Raw genomic sequence first — 18,345 nt, forward strand, 5'->3', positions numbered from 1 at the left:
ACCAAAAAAATAAAAAAATAAAAAAATAAATCCAAGGGTAACTGAGCCTTTAGAAAGTCAGGCACTTTCCTTTGCAAACTTAGATTGTATAGATAAGAAAGCACTTACTTGGGATTAGAAAACATTCTAGGGTCACAAATATTAAGTCTTTGTTGAAAGCAAAGATCTGAATGGTGAATGTTTTTTTCTTTTGTCTATTGATCTGTGATATCCTTAAAGTATTACACAGAAGTAAAGAGAGAAGCTACCAATCTGTTATCCTACATCCAACAAAAAGAAATGGAGCATTTTTGTATTGTAAAATCCTTATTTTTCTAGATAGCCCTGATCAAGAATAATATGCTTTTCTTTTTAATCATGGCTTAGTTTTGAAGAAATAATACTGCTACACAAATTAATTCTTTGTAGAGCAAAACTGGTGATGGTCCAGCTAAGCAAATCACTCAGCATTACCTGTGAATTTTTCTACTTTTTCAAAACGTTCATCCTATTGCATCAATAAAATTGAGAATATCACATATGATTTCATTCCATATCTTTCACAAACTTTCAAACACATTTGAATCCATCTTTCCTCAAGACCTTTTTTAAAAAGATTTTATTTATTTAAAAATAAAGAGGAGAGAGTGCAAACAAGAGGATGGGGAAGGGGCAGAAGGAGAGGGAGAGAATCTCAGGCAGACTGCACTGAGCATGGAGCCCAAACCGGGGCTCAGTCCTACAATGCTGAGATCATGACCTGAACTGAAATCAAGAGTTGAGTGCTTAAGTGATGGAGTCACCCAGGAGCCCTTCCTTTTTTTTTTTTTTTAAATGTCAGAAGATTAAATGTCTCTCCTTCATTTAAAAAGGTAAATTCTTCTTCCACCTGTATTTTAGATCCCATTCTGTCCATGTCTTTGAAATCTTACTTCTTAAACAATTGGTCCGTGGCTGAAATAAGCTAACATTTGAATCAACTAGTTTTTGCCTCATTGTAGCTATAAGAATACAGTCTTGAAATGCCTTTGCCATATACAGTTGAACAAAAAATCTTAGCTAAATAGATAAAAATACTTCCTGTTTCAATATTTAAGTCAAATCACATTCACTTTCCTCTGTATAAAAATATCTAGGACTATTGACTTTAGTCTACTTATGAATATTATCAAGAATAACCCTGAGGGGGGGCCTGGGTGTCTCAATGGTTGAGTATCTATCTTTGGCTCAGGTCAGGATCCTGGAGTCCTGGGGATGGAGTGTCATATCAGGATCCCTGCAGGCAGCATGCTTATCCCTCTGCCTCTCTCTTTGTGTCTCACATGAATAAATAAATAAAATCTTAAAAAAAAAAAAAAAGAATAACCCTGAGGCTTGAGGTGGTTAACAGGAGCTGACCCCACATAAAGCCAGTGTAACTGATGGGATCAAGACTCTAAATAAACAAAAGTTGTCTGTTTCTTCAATGATGTGGAGAAAGTGGCACTCTTTGCTTTATATGGATTTCATTTACATAGCTTTAGAATAATACAAATTTTCTAGGTAGGACTTGCTTTTATTTTCAAACCCCAATTTACAGTAACAAGGTCTGAGCTCAACAAAAGTCTAGAACAAAAAGCAAATATATTAAAAAAAAACTTTAAAAAAAAAACAAAAAAACAAACAAACAAACAAAAAACTTTGCCCCACTTATGACCTAGTGGACTTCTTTCAATTCCTCAACTAAAAGGTCTTTTTCACCACAAGGTTTTTACCCATGCTATGCTCTATATTTTCATTGCTTGGAAAACCTCTATATTAGACTTCAGGTGTAAGATAATATATTACTAAATTAAATCTCCAGAATAGCATAATCCCCCCATCACTCATGATTTCTCCTTCATTATGTATTGTATTTGAAATAGATGATTCAATATTTGTTCTTTCCTACTTAAATGCAATCTTTATGAGGGCAGAGACTGAAAAGCTATGTCTTCTTTTGTACTGTACTTTCAGTGTCTTAAACTATGTGACATGGTAATTGCTCAATAAATATTTTTTTAATGATTTATAGTATATAATTATATCATAATATGTATAATATGTTATGGTGGAATATAATTCATTCAAGTAATGATTGTGAGTCTGATTTTTTTTTAATTTTTATTTATTTATGATAGTCACACAGGGAGAGAGAGAGAGAGGCAGAGACACAGGCAGAGGGAGAAGCAGGCTCCATGCACTGGGAGCCCGACGTGGGACTCGATCCCGCGTCTCCAGGATCGTGCCCTGGGCCAAAGGCAGGCGCCAAACTGCTGTGCCACCCAGGGATCCCAGTGAGTCTGATTTTTAAAAAATAATTATTTTAGTTTCTTTGATGAAAATAGGTTTCAGGGAACCAATTTGGAAGCAAATGGGAGACCACTATAGATGTTATGGGAGAGATACAAAGGGAAGTAATGTAGCTTTCTGCTGGCATGGTATGGGGGAAAGATGGAGGAGGGGGGAGATATTTGGAATATGTTATGAAAGAGAAGTAACCAGAACTTGCTGTGAAGAATAAAAGAACGTGAGGAATAAAGAATGAATTCTCTATTTTAGCTAGTGCTATGAATGACTAGTTAAAAGCAATTTCTGAAGTGGAAATACAAATGAGCAGACAATTAAGAGTTCTACTTTACGCATGTTGCATATAAAATATAAACATTTTCCCCCTCAGGTATCATGTGTGAATGTTAAGTAAGCAATTGAATAAATTGGTCTGGAGAGGAGTGGGAGCTAAAGGTATACATTTGTGAAGTCTCTGTCTCACTGGCATATAGTTAATATTCAATTCATATCAAATATTTGTCAATCTGAGCCAGTCAGATTTTTTTAGGTTATTAAACCAAGAGACATAGTTATATGTATCTTAAAGTATATAAAATTAGTTTTTAAATACTTCCATAGTAAGCAGATTCTCTGGAAGTTTTTTCCCAGAGAATTTTTTTTTCCAGACAATTCCATTTTTAATTTTCTCTTAAAAATTTCTGGTATGTCATCAGGTGGAACTTAAAAAAAGTCCAAACTCATAATTTTCTTCTGAGTTGTAATATATTTTCATAATGTATCTTGATTTAAAACATAAGTCCATCATTTTAAGGCAGTATTTTACTCAAAGACAGTACTTTTTGGCAGTTTATTAAGGCTTAAGAACACTAATAGGTATAACCTCAGATGACTATGTAACATGCTTTGACCATAAGAATTTGTACCTCCCCTATTTGTGTCAGATTATACTGAATTAAATAAATTTTAAAATATTATAGAGTGCCAGGTATGTTCCATGAGCTGACCAAAAGATTGAAAGCACAAAAATGAATGCAACATGATCGCAACTCATGTTGGCTTGAAAATTTGAGCCATGTGTTCTTTGTTATTGCATTTATATAATCTTCTTGTGTTACTCTTATAGTTCCCATTATATAAGTGAAGTACAGATCTCTACGCACAATATTGGCTTAATAAATGTTCTAATCAATTTGAATTACATATTAAATAAAATTCACTAACATTTTCCTGCATATTAAATTCTATGTGTTCTCCAGGCAAAGTCAAGATAAATTACATCCAGGGTTGATCAGTCTTATCCTAAATATCTAAATGAAGAACATGAAGCAATTAGGCCAAAAGTTTGTTCTTCTGGGTTTATTTTTTGATATACCTACGAGATTATCAGACTACACTGTAGGGTAGTACACTGTAGCATGTTCCAGAAATAACCCAAGAAGAAAATAATCCTGTGAGATTATGTTTGAGATGAATAATTCAATGTAAATTTTGCCAAAATAGCATATTAAGTTTAGGCAAATAAATATATTCAAGTTATCATAATTAGTTAACTTAGCAACTGTTTTAGGATTCATTTATCCTGGGAGATCCATAATGAGTTATTTTTATATGGAGATGAAGATGTGAACTACTTTTAGTTTCAATATTTTGATAGTGAAGAAATTCTGGTCCATTGGTGAAGTAAAAAAAGCATATAATTGAACAAATTAAAGATATTTTGTGAACTATATGTCTCAACCATGTTTAATACTGGCTGTCCTTAGAGATAACTCCAGACAGTATTTTTGCATAAAGTTGTGAATTGCAAAGCCATCCTTATCAGAATGAAACCAGGACTTCTAACCTAATCACAACTGATCACAAAAGTTACACAATAAAGATTTTGTGGTGCCAGGGTAGTGCAGTTGGTTAAGCATCCAACTCTTGGTTTTGGCTCAAGTCCTTATCTCAGGGTCATTGGATTGAACCCTGTGTCAGGCTCCATGCTCAGCATGGAGTCTGCTTGAGTCTCTCTCCCTCTTCCTCTGTCCCTCCTGCTCCTGCTCTCTCTAAAATAAATAAAGAAATCTTAAAAAAAAAAAAGTTGAGGCACCTGGTTGGCTCAGTAGGTTAGGTATCTGCCTTTGGCTCAAATCATGATCCCAGGGTCCTGGGACCTAGCCCTGAGTCAGGTTCCCTGCTTACCAGGGAGTCTGCTTCTCCTTCTGCAGCACCCACCCCTGGCTCATGCTCTATTTATCTCTCTCAATCTCTCTCCTTAGTAAGTAAATAATAAATAAATGAATAAAATCTTTAAAAAATCATACAATAAAGATTTCCCATATTTTTTGAGATCCATTTTATTAGATCATTTTGTGGAGAGTAAAAACTTGAGGAGCTCAAGAAGATGATCCCAGAAGAGTCAAGCAAAATCTCTATATCTAGTACACTACATTATAATAAATTCTTTTTACTTACATAGAATATCTTTTTCTCTAAATATGGAAATCCACAAATCTGTATGAGTCAAACAGTTAAGAAAATTACTGGTTCTGCTTGCAGTAAATTATAGAGGCTATTTGTATATAGAAGAGGCTTATAATCAGTCAGGGTTTTCCAGCTAACTTGAGCAGTAAAGCAATTTATTGAAAGATTACTAAGCATTCTTTTCCCTTGATGTTGCTTTTGCTCACATTGAAGCAAACAGATCATAAGAATTCTTCACCTGTTGTATGGTTTTCAATTCATAAATTGAGGCATCTAACTTATTGATAGTTCTACTTGAATGGGGGTTGCCTTAGCCTCACATTAAATGTGACTACTGTGTTATGGTATATGCTGGAGCTTCTTGAGACCATCTTGGTTCCATTCATACTCCTGCTCCCACTGTGTTTCAGTAAATCTATTGTTTCTTGAGAGTTTGTATGTGGATACCAGAGGCATGGACATGGGAATCCCAAATACCAGATAACAGCCTTTAATTCAGTGGAATTCTTTTTTTTTCTTGTTTTTGGAGAGAGAGAGGAGGGCTAGAGGGAGAGAGAGAGAATCTTAAGCAGGCTCCCACCCCCAACCCCACCCCCCTGATGTGGAGTGTAACTCTGGGCTCAATTTCATGACCTTGAGATCAGACCAGAACTGAAACCAACAGTTGGGTGCTTAACCGACTGAGCCACCCAGGCTCCCCTAATCCAGTGGAATTCTTTTTTTTTTTTTTTTTTTTTAAGATTTTACTTATTTATTCATGAGAGACACAGGGAGAGAGAGAGGCAGAGACACAGGCAAAGGGAGAAGCAGGCTCCATGCAGGGACCCTGACATGGGACTCGATCCCGGGTCTCCAGTATCACGCCCTAGGCCAAAGGCAGGTGCTAAACCACTGAGCCACCGGGGCTGCCCATCCAGTGGAATTCTTCAGTGTATTAATGAAAATGCATTTCTTTCCTGAGTTCTAAAACCTCAAAACCAGAAAAGCTCATATTCCCAAGAATGAAAAAAGAATTTTACAATAGTCACTGCCATATCCATACCTTGGCTCTCAGAGTCCAATAATCCATTTCTGGCAGAAAGAAGATTGTGCCCTTCAATACAGCTCATTTCTAAAACATGTTGTAACAGCCTCCCAATGTGTCTTGTTCTAAATCTATAATCACCTTGCAACACATTTTTCAAGGCTAGTAACATGGTTTATATGTTTATTACAGGCCATTTGATGGATTTTTCATAGACTGGTAATTTTCAACATATATGTTTCACTTCCAAAAAAAGTTAGAAAACTCCATTCCTGGATTACCTTGGAGTCAGAGAGCAGGTGAGGAATGTAAATGTAGCCAACCACATGCTCTATTATAAGACTTGGAGTCAGAAATGAGTGAAATGAGGAGGCGGTGGGAGAAAGTGTGAGGTGAGTGGCAACTTGTAGGTTATTCAGGGTAAGATAAGAACTGTTTCACAACTAGTCTGGTGTGTTTATTTCACAGAGCTGAAGGTGGGGATTCTAATCATTGCTAGGCATTCTAAACACCTCTGGAAACTTGATAAATCATTAGGGGATGGATCTGTGCTGTTAGGCCTACCAAGATTGGACTGCCTATCTTTGGGAAAGCTAGGAGGAAGATCACAGGTGTGGGTTATGTACCCTAAATGAGGTAGAAACTAATGAAAATCATGTAACTATTGGTAGATAAAAACTCAGCAGTTCATATCACATACTGGTGGAAAAGCTAACTAAATAATTAATTAAGCTAACTAAGCTAATTAATGAAGTGCCAAGCTCTTGGGGACCACATTTATACCACTGTGGTATAATACGGGCTGACTACTTCTAAGAGTACTAAGAAAATTAAAGAAAAGGAATGACAAGGCCAGGACTTTATTCATTGGTTTATTTTTAATTTTATTTAAATTCAGTTAATTAACATATATTATTGGTTTCAGAAGTAGAAGTCAGTGATTCATTAGTCTTATATAACACCTAGTGCTCATTACATCACATGCCCTCCTTAATGTCCATCACCCAGTTACCCCATCCCACAATCCCCTCGCCTCCAGCAGCCCTCAGTTTGTTTCCTATGATTAAGAGTCTTATGGTTTGTCTACCATTCTGATTTCGTCTTGTTTAATTTTTCCTTATGATCTCTTTGTTTATGATCCTCTGTTTTGTTCCTTAAATTCCCCACAAGTGAGATCATATGACAATTGTCTTTCTCTGATTGACTTATTTCTTTTAACATAATAACCTCTAGTTCTGTCCATGTCATTGCAAATGGCAAGATTTCATTTTTTTATAAGCTCAGAACTTTAATAAATCAACCCTTCTCATCTAGACATCTATAACAGAAGTCACCCCCAATTCCTTAATGGAAGTAATGAATTAACTTCTCTCCTATGCATACAAAATGGTACTTTGTAGGTGCCATCCTTGAAAATGTTGATAATGTAGGTTATTTGTGGGACTTCAGTCTCTCATATAACCCAGTTGAGAAAGACTGCTCTAAGAGCTTGGCTCAAGATGTGCACTGAAGATGGATGTCACCAAGGTGGAAACACAGGAGATTCCTGAATCTCCTCCTTTTACAGATGTGCCAAATATACAGCTCTACAGCTGATCGATTATGTCTGAGAGAAATAGAGAAATAAGTTGAGTAACCCCTACCCATAATATAGAGAATTATTAACGTGGTTGAATATGGTAATTAATCTAAATGATTAAACATTTTTGGTTTAGTGCTTACAGAAAAACTGAGTTTGTATAATATGGATAATATGATTTATCTGCTCATTAGGGACATTTTTACACTTTATTAAGATGGCAATTTCAATATAATATGAATACTGTCCTGTATTATCAATGTAACATTGTAATATTGTAATATAATACAGTGTCCTATTTAATGTACTGTGTTAATTATATTTTAGGTTAAATTTATTTTAATTTTTAGTTAAATTTATCTCCATTTGTATATTTATACACACATATATTTATACATATAAATGCATACATAGAAATGTGTTAAATCCTTTACTAAAAAATTTCAAATAAGTGGTACACATGGGCAAAATTAGAATTTTTCTCTTTTTTTGTAAAATGACTATTTTTCTATGTTCAGATAACAAATGCTCTTTTTATTTACCAATCTATTCTGTTAAACTTGATCTTGATGTATTTTTTAAAAATTCCTTTTTAAAAAATTAAATGTTTCTATTAATCTTTGCTTCTTATTGAAATGTGTTTTTAAAACATAGTATTCTATTTACCTCTAGTTTCTTTTGGCAGTAGTCAATTTTGCCTTTCTCAAATTTAGGTCCCAAATTAGGAATAATAAAACTATTGAGATAACTTTATGTATATTCAATTTTTGGGTCCTGGAAACAGGACCAGATAACACATTTATTTCTTTATTTTATTTAAAGAAATAGAGTAGGAATACTAAAAATAATCAAGTTTGTTTGTCAGCCTCAAAATCTGATTATTTCATACTATGTGAGAATACTTTGGCTACTGAACTTGTTAAAAGAACTGATAGGGCGGCCCCAGTGGCCCAGCAGTTTGGCGCCGCCTTCTGCCCAGGGTGTGATCCTGGAGACCTCGGATGGAGTCCCACGTCGGGCTCCCTGCATGGAGCCTGCTTCTCTCCCTCTCCCTCTGCCTGTGTCTCTGTCTCTCATGAATAAATAAATAAAATCTTAAAAAAAAAAAAAAAACCCGATAAATGTAGAAGAAAGTACATCTTCCTAGATTTTTTACATATAAGTTAAGAATATAGGGGATCCCTCGGTGGCGCAGCAGTTTAGCACCTGCCTTTGGCCCAGGGCGCGATCCTGGAGACCCGGGATCGAATCCCACGTCGGGCTCCCGGTGCATGGAGCCTGCTTCTCCCTCTGCCTATGTCTCTGCCTCTCTCTCATTCTCTCTCTCTCTCTCTCTCTGTATGTGACTCTCATAAAAAAAAAAAAAGAATATATTGTGAGAATATTATAATGATTGTAAATAAGGATTACCAAAAAAAAAAAAAAAAAAAAGCTTAAAAATAGGACACTCATGTTTAAGCACAAGGACTGGTATAATAATTATTTACAAAAAGCTGTTGTTTCTAGGAATCTAGTTTTAAGTACTCTTGTTAGGGATGCCTGGGTGGCTCAGCAGTTGATTGTCTGCCTTTGGCTCAGGGCGTGATCCCCCGGTTAGGGATTGGGTCCCACACTGGGCTTCTTATGAGGAGCCTGCTTCTCCCTCTGTCTGTGTCTTTGCCTCTCTCTCTGTGTCTCTCATGAATAAATAAAATCTTTAAAATAAATACTCTTTTGTTAATTGAAGGCACTTGGAGTTACACCAAAGTCCTTGTATTATTTGGCTCTTCTTAACATAGCAATCCACCACTATAACATGCTGAACTCAGGAGTGCTCCTTTCTCTACTTAACAAAACTCCTCAGTGGTTTAATCTCCTCTAAAAAATATCCTATGCTTTACACAGGCCTTTTGTAATTTCCTTGGATAATCTTGATTTAATTTTTTATAGTGATTTACACTTAAAAGCGAAAACTTGAAATTATCAAGCAGACTATCGAATTACAGATTCAAATTCAATCTTGGAACATGAGCCACTTCATGCATTTCAATTAATCCACATGACTGAGTTAATTTCCTTCATCTGGGCCTTCCAGGTTAAAAAAAAAAGATAAAAATCAACATATAAACAAGTAATGTTCATGTTCTAGTATGCCTGGTCATTATTAGCTTATTTTGAGAGCTAGCTTTCACTGAGAATGTTATTAAATACCTTTGTAAGTCTTTACCTTTTACTTAAAAAAGTTTCATTGTTCCTATCCTTAATCTTCAGTGAAAAGTAGGAGAACAAATGAAATGGAAAAACCAAAAATTGGCAAAGCTCTCAGAGACTCTAAGAACTTCCATGGCCTAAGGAATTGCCATAAGCCTTGATGATACATAGGGTACAGACTCTCCCTTATAGATTAATAACAGGCTGCCCCATGCACTAGGGTATTTCCTATTATGAACAGATATAACAAGACACAACCAGTCTTATTAAATAGGTACAGTTTTTCTAAAATAATCACTCAACATATCCTTTCATAATGTGAACATGGAACTTTAGTTCTTTCAAAGAAACACTATAAAAAAAATTCATCCTTGTCTTTTGAAGGAAAGGATCTAGCCTGGTACCCTAATAACTAGCATTGCAGTTAAACCCCAAAGTGTTTATCCTTGGATCCATGCTTCCCAATTAAGAAGACAGACAGTATCTTCTCTTAACAACCGGATATCTTCTTGTTCTGTTTCACTGGAGAACTTTAAATTGTAGATTCGAATTGTCCTCTAAAAAGAGGTAGCCACAGAGAGTAGAAAACTTCCATACAAGATGATGGAATAAAATTAATTTTTTTGATTACCTGCCATCCTATTTCTTTCTGTTTTATCCTCTATATCCTGCCTACTATTGCATTTTAACACCTCATGTTGACTGAATGATTTCCCAACAAGCTCCCCAAAAGGAGTCTTTCTCCATCCTTTTACTATTGACACACTGTGGCCTTCTGTTACTCAAGGAAAAAGGAAATTTTCTTATGCATTTTCTGACCATAGCTACCATTTTGAGCAAACTGATTGGTGGGCTTATCATCCCCCATCTGTTCCTGCTGTTAAGCATCTAATAGCTATTCCTTTAAAATACGCATTCTCAGTAGGGGTGACATCACTTCTAAGAGAGCAAAAAAAAAAAAAAGTTCTTATGGGTTGAAGTTGTCTAACTTTTTAATATATAAGCATTTTTATGCATACTGTGCATAAACAGTTATAAGCATATCTAAATCTATGGTATTAACATTTCTTGGGTGTAACAATTGGAAACAAAATGCCTAAAAGGGCTCCTTAAAGGGGACAGAATTGAAGAAAGATTGAGAAACACTGTGAAAATATTTCAAAAGGAGATTTTCTTTTGCAGGTCTTGTCTGGTACTTAAATTACCCTTACATTATTAGTTGCAACCTTTAATCTTGTAAAAATTGGGCCTTGCTGCCCCTCTCCCCAACAGAATACTTCTATTAAGGTCATTGTATTTTTAGCAGCTAAATCCAGCTTATCAGAAGTGTACTAATTTCAGAACTATCATTAGTAAAATAGTGTCTCTTTCAAATGAGACAAATGCAAAGCCACTCCTATTTGTATTTAGTACAGACACAAATCAGAACCTTGTGCAAACTATAAAAATAATCAAGTATCTCCCTCTCTCAGTGACATATGTGACTCCAGCTTCTTTCTCTAGCTCAGGTCTTGCTATGATCTTCCTACCTCCTAGATTAAAACTACTAAGAAACCTTCAGCAATTATACAGGATTATATAAGTGAAAGGGATCTCCAAATAGCATACCTAAATGAAATTTTGATAAAGACAAAAGATCTATGCCCACAGGAGAAAGAAAGCACAGGCAAATATCACAAAGATCCTAGATATCCTGGTACATCTTCTAGGGTCCTCTTGCATTCCACAGAGAACATGCTTTGTCTCTGGAACATGAGCCACCATGATGTATGTATGATATCTCAGCCTCAGGGAAACCAAAAGACAAGTCTATTGAGAGGTCTTTTATCGTCCATTGGTTACATAGCCAAAACTTGCCTGTGAAGCCAAGCTAACCCAGTACAGAACATCAATCTGTTCATTTTCAGCAGAGACAATGCTAGAGCTACCACAAAACAGCTGCAAGTTTGCTCTATCCCTCTACAATACTCAATAATCAAATTGCCCTGTGGACCAAAATGCTAGTTTCTGAAAGCATCCTATCCAGAGCAAGACCAATGCTTTTGGACTCTCCCCTAAATCACCTAGCATAAGGTCCAAACCTTTAAAAAGCCATTCCTAATATTTTCCTACTAAAATATTCCACTGTCAGAGATAAAGTTGACTTACAGTTGAACTGGATGAGAAAAGTTATAGCCTTATCTCTGAGGACTGTTGGTTGTGTGTTTGACTCTTGGCAAAGATAAGCACAATGGGATTTATGATGTGCTGTTTAAACTTTGAAACTCCCACGGTGACCCCTACGGCTAGTTTGTTGATGGATTTCAACTAGCACCACCAATGAGGCAGCCAGACAATAAATAATGGGGCCAATGGGGAATTAAAAACCCAGATGGGAACTTCTGTCTTGAGTTTTCCCAGAACTACAGTTTGTTGCATAAATATTGGTAGTTGAATTTGGAAACAGATGAAAACTATGTGTGAATAAGAGCTCTGCGGTGACTGCCTCTGGAGGTCCCCAGGATCCCAAATGATTTCCTACATAATCTTTCTCTGGTTGCCTGTATCTGTAGCTTTTAGGTGAAGAGCTTACATGAGTATGCTCTGGAGAGTCTTGGAGATGCTCAAATCCAAACTGTCAAAAACCTTGCACCCGGGGATTCCCATAGTGTGGGTATTCCTTGCTATAGCACACAATAAACCCAGCTTTAACTCAGATTTGTTCTTGTCTTAAGCTGGCAGACATTGATTCAGGAAATTAAGGTAGAAGTCTCGGCACTAATGTAGACAGACATAGTTTACATCAGTGGAAAAAAAAAAGATCTATATTACATTTTACCTTTTAAGAAAGATTTATTTGAGAGGAAGAGAACAAGCACATGAGCATGGGGCAGAAAAGCAGAGGGAGAGGGAGAAAAAGTCTTAAGCAGACTCCGTGCTGAGCATGGAGCCCGACTTTGGGCTTAATATCATGACCCTGAGATCATGACCTACGCCAAAACCAATAGTCAGATCTTAACCCACTGTGCCACAAGTGCACCTACATTTTACTTTTTGAACAAAACATATGGAGAGAAAACAGATGGAACCATAGTATATGGCTATGTTTAGAAGGGTATATTAATTTATCATTGCATGTATAAAATAAGGGCTAGAAAAATGTTTGGGGTTAGGGGTAAAGAGATCTGTAATGCTCTGTATTTTTTTTAAAAAAGACTAATTTTTTTCTCTTTTATTTTCTTTCTTTCTCCTGAAAGAAAGTAAACTAGCACAGCTAGACATAGTGCAGCAATCTAGCTAGCTAGAGGCTAGAGGAAAAAGTATAAATGAACCCAAAGAGTGATTCTCTTCCAGAATCCTCAAAATAAGAAGAAGAATGGAAAACAAAAACAAAAAAGTTGCATGAGTCCTGAAAACTAGAAAAACTGTCTTCCATGTATATATGAGATACAGTGCAGGAAGTTTTAAAACAATTGATGCACAAAGGAAGATCTTGATCAGATGGTTTCCATTTAGAAGAGTAGTAAACCCAGGAGAAATGTTTATAAGACTCTTCCATAATCCCACTAATACTGCTTTGTTTTAGAATAAAGTGTAGAGCAGTAAACAGAGCAATTAAGTCTGTCTTTCAATTTAGCTGACACAAACTGAAAATTAGCATATAAGTAAAGGTCTATCTTAAGAGACTAATGTCTAGTCCTAGCCTATAGAATTGCCTTTTTATTAAGAAATAATAAAAACAATAAAAAATAAAAAATCCTTTTTAAGAAAAGGATACAGGTGAGACTGGAGACTGGAAACCAGTAGATACCCACATAGATTTACTTCCAGGGAGGAAAGCCAGGCTGGTCTCCACTTCCATACTATGATAACTAAGAGACTACAAGAGACCCTCCTATAGAGGTTTTGTGTCTGTTTGTATTAAGGTTTTGAACTAAGAATACTACGTTGAACATTTTCAAATTTTTCACGGATTTGGTAGGGGTGAGAGGGACTTAGCTTTGTGAGAAAGGTAGCCTTGGTCCTTGGATTCCCCATTATTTTTGTGAGGATCCACGCTCAGAATAAAGACAGACAGAAAGAAAGTAGCGAGCAGAGCACAAAGCAGTTGATTAAAGAGAAAGTATGCTCTCAAGGGGGGAGGGCTGGCAAGTTCCACAGGGTGCAGTAGTCCACAGGGTGCTAATGGAGGCTGCTTCCAATCTTTTGGGAGGCTCCTCCCACAGGTTTGACCCTACCAGGTTTGTACTGAAAGGTCCTGGCAGCCTTCTTCATCAGGCGGGGCTGTATCTGATATGCAAATGTTTTCTAATGAGAGTCGAGAGGTTACCTTGGGGTGGAGCAGAGGTGGAAGAGGAGTTTTGTACCTGTGGCTTTTGATCTGTCAGGCCCAAGCTCTTAGAAGCCACAAGGTGAGGATGTTGAGCTCCAGGGCTTAAAATGTGTAGTTTATCACCATCCATGCCTCCCCCTCTTGTCTCTATCATTCTTCTTCAAGATCTTGGGACTCTGCCTCGGGGCCTTCCTTCTACTGCCCAGGTCTAGCTTCGACCTAATCCATTTAAGAAAGTATAGCACGGAATATCTTTCCTGCAAAAGAAATATCCCCACACACACTTTGACATGCTTCCTCTTTCCTGATACCTTTGGCTCACTTGCCTCACAGGGCACCGGCCTGTGTGGTTTTCCTTCTCATTAGTGTCTTGTGCACTGTCTTTGTTCATTCTTCTACTTCCATTGTTCAGTGTTGAGGTGCCACGGGGGCGAAGTCCTGGCCCCTTCACTTCCCTGTAAACATTCTCTTTCTCAATGGTCTCATTTAGTTCCTTAGCTTTATATGCTAATAATCTCCGACTTTCCAGTTGCTGCCCAGAGCCGTCTCCCTAACTCAAAACACACGTTTTGAGTTACAAACTAGGAATCTTAAGCTGTATGTCTAATGAGGATCTGGGTCCCATTGTCCAAAATGGAACTCTTAATCTGCCCCAAATCTTCTTCCATTCAGTTGATAACAAATCTCTCCTTCCCATGCTCAAGCTGTAAAATCTGGACTCATTCCCAACTGTTTTCTATCTCTTACATCCCACACCAATCTGTCAGAAAACCCTATGAATTTCACCTTTACCATAGATCCAGAACCTAAGCAGCCTGGCTTTCCTCCCTGGAAGTAAATCCAGATCTCACCAACCCCACTGCTGTCACCCTGCTCTGAGCCACCATCTTTGCCTTCCTAGGTTATCACAGCTGCTTCCTTATCTGCCTTCTTGCTTCTGTCTTTGCCCTCCACAGTTTTTATCAATACAGAAATCAAATTGAACACTTAGCACTAAGATGTAAACCAGATCAAGCCCTTACTGTGCTCTAAACCCCACAATAGCTTCCCATTTCCAAAAGAGGAAAACCAAACTCCTTACAGTGACCTACAGGTTTTATGTGATCTTAGCTTGTTATCTTGCTGACATCAGTTCCTGCGACTGTGCCTTCATTTACTTGGCTCCAGCCTCCTTGCTGTTCCTGGAACATGCCAGCCATACTTTTGTTTTTCATTGGCTCTTCCTTTTACCTGATTCTGCACTCACTGTGATAGTCTGTCACCTGTCTTATCTCCTACTCTCTTCAAGGTTATGCTCACTATATCTGACCTTGACCCTTTTATTTAGTAGAGCAGTCTACACCACCATCCTTCAAACCCTTCACCCATTGTTTCCTTTTTTCCTTCTTTATTACCTTTTACAGGTTTACTTATTTTTATTGTTTTTTGTTTTTCTGAACAATATGTAACTGAAGCTCTACGAGGTCTGGGATCTTTCTCTACCATGTTCACTGACATATCCCAAATGACAAAAGTTGGCAGGCATTGTAGGTCATCCAGCATTTCTTCAATGAATAATTGATTCTGAACTTTAACGTACCACAGTATAGATTAAGAATATCTATAGGGATCCCTGGGTGGCGCAGCAGTTTAGCGCCTGCCTTTGGCCCAGGGCCGATCCTGGAGACCCGGGATCGAATCCCACGTCGGGCTCCCGGTGCATGGAGCCTGCTTCTCCCTCTGCCTGTGTCTCTGCCTCTCTCTCTCTCTCTCTCTCTCTCTGTGTGTGTGTGACTACCATTAATAAATAAAAATTAAAAAAAAGAATATCTATAGAAATGTTTTAAAATATATGTGGAATGTGTAGAATCAAAACTACAGTGAGGAGCTTTGCCACACCAGACTCCATATTCCATATATTCACTTGACTAAAGGCTCATTATAACAGACAGTAATACAAATAATAGGGCAGATTTATGGGCTACTTAAATGATGCACCTCAGAGAATACACTATTTCTTTTTCGAAAAATACAAACCATAAAGTTAAATGTACTATCATTCATTATTTTAGAAACCACTAACACATTTTTTTTTAAAAGATTTTTTATTTATTCATGATAAACAGAGAGAGACAGAGACATAGGCAGAGGGAGAAGCAGGCTCCATGCAGGGAGCCCGACGCGGGACTCGATTCCGGGTCTCCAGGATCACGCCCTGGGCCGAAGGCGCCAAACCGCTGAGCCACCCAGGGATCCCCACCACTAACACATTTTAACAAAATGTTTTTTGTTAAATGTTAGCATTTTGTGATACCGTTTTTACACTTTTACAGTTGCAGATGCACATGATGGTCACAAGGTGGCGATAGACTCACTCTTGAATTTATACAAGGATGCTCCTGCGGTTGAAAGGACCTCCAGAAAAGGACATTTAACACATCTTTGACTGCTGGTTCTAGGAGGAGAAATGTGTGAAAATCTCAAGAGGCAAGGATTACTGAGAAAATTCACACTTAAAATTTAGTAGCTAACATTCACATAGGCAAGCTAGAAAGTGGACAAAACATGGAAATAGAAAGAAGCAAGGAGAAATCTAGTATCTACTCCCGGCTCAATTAATACTTGGGATGTGACCTTACCCAAGTCATTTCTCATTTGGTACCCTGAATATCATGCCAGCCCTTTCTGGACTGCCAGGTCTCTATGGAGAGGTCTGCTGTTAATCTAATATTTCTCCCCCTAAATATTAGGAATCTCTCCTCTTGAACTTTCAGGATTTTCTCTTTATCTCTGAAATTTGCAAACTTCACTATTATACCTCAGGGTGTTGTCTGCTTTTGTTTATTTTGGGAAGGGTCTTCTCTATCTCTCTAATTCTCCAGATGAGGGAAGTTCTTAGCTATGATTTACATAAATATACCTTCTGGTCCCCCCCCACCCCTTCCATGCCCTCAGGAATTCCAATAATCCTGACATTTTTTTTCAAACTATCAGTTATGTCTCAGAGCCTCTCCTTGTGAGCTCTTAGTTGCCTTTCTTTCTTTCTCAGCTTCCTTTCCATCAACTTGTCTTCTATGTCACTTATTCTCTCTTTTGCCTCATTTGCCCTAGTGGTGAAAGCATCCAGTTTAGAAGGCATCTCAGAGTGTTTTCAATTTTGGCCTGATTAGATTTCATTCCTGCACTAAAAGATTCTCTAGTCTTTTAAACGTTTTTAAAGCCTAACTAGTAACCTTATAATTGTAATCCTGAATTCCATCTTTGACATTTTACTAAATCCATATCCATTAGATCTGTGGCAGAGAATATTACCTCTGGTTCTTTTGTGGTGAATTCTTCCTTATAGTCATTTTGTCAAGTGCAGAATGGTCGTAGAGTGAGCAGTCAAAAATATCAACCACAACCCAAGCAAAATACACACTAGACAATTCTGAAAAGGTCAGGAACCAGAAAACAAAGGAAAAAAGACAAAGAAAAAGAAAACCATTTAAAAAAGAGGGAAAAGAGGGGGTGGGAATTTGGGGAGATATAATCTCACAGAGTGGACAAAACAGGGTGATTCACTTGGTCCTGAGTGTATTTTGGTCTGTGGGTTAGAAGATATTAAATTCCAAATTATAAAAAAGCAAATTTATATATATAAATATATATTTATTTATGTATACAAAAATAAAATAAAATACAGTGAAAGGAAGCCAAAAATGAATAATATATATATAACCTGTAATTGCAAAATATGAAAATTAAAAAGAAAAGACTTCAAAATGAAGATTTGATTAAATAAGAAACTTGTAGAGATAGGATAAAAAGAAAAAACAGTGGAAAATTTTAACCTGAAAGATAAATCATAAGGAAAAAAAAAACCCCTCCAGTTCTATATACTATTTTCTCCCAGTCCTACAGTTTTCCAGTCCTGTTTGGTCAATAAACATGCTGTTCCTCTGTTCTTCTAGCTAGTCTTCTGAGGGAGGAGTCTGCTGCACTGATTCTCAGGTGTCTGTGCCTGGGTAGAGTTGCACTGTCCCTTGCCAGGGGCTTTATGAAAGGTAGACTTAATTTGAGGGTTAAAAATATTCAAAGTTCCCAACAAATACAGAGGAAAGAATGACATTCACTCAGAAAAACACCATGAACAAAGGCATCTTCATCCCATATAACAGTTCTAGAAACATCGTTTTTATTTTTATTTATTGAGAGTAGGGGAGGGGCAGAGGGTGAGGAAGAAGCAGACTCCACTGAGCAGGAAGCCCAATGTGGGGTTCCATCCCAGGACCCAAAGCTCCATCCCAGACCCAGAGCACCATCCCAGGAGCTGGAGATCATGATGCGAGCCAAAAGCAGACACCCCACTGAGCCATCTACGTGTCCCCTGAAACATTGTTTTATTAATCACTTACAATTTCCTACAAAATAAACTCTGACAGAATATTTATTCTTCTCTTTAAATCATCATTTGTTCAGTATTCACCGAGTACCTGCCATGTGCCCAATATCTTTCTAGGTTCT

This window comes from Canis lupus, chromosome 27, assembly GCF_011100685.1.
Source record: "Canis lupus familiaris isolate Mischka breed German Shepherd chromosome 27, alternate assembly UU_Cfam_GSD_1.0, whole genome shotgun sequence".
Taxonomy (NCBI): domain Eukaryota; kingdom Metazoa; phylum Chordata; class Mammalia; order Carnivora; family Canidae; genus Canis; species Canis lupus.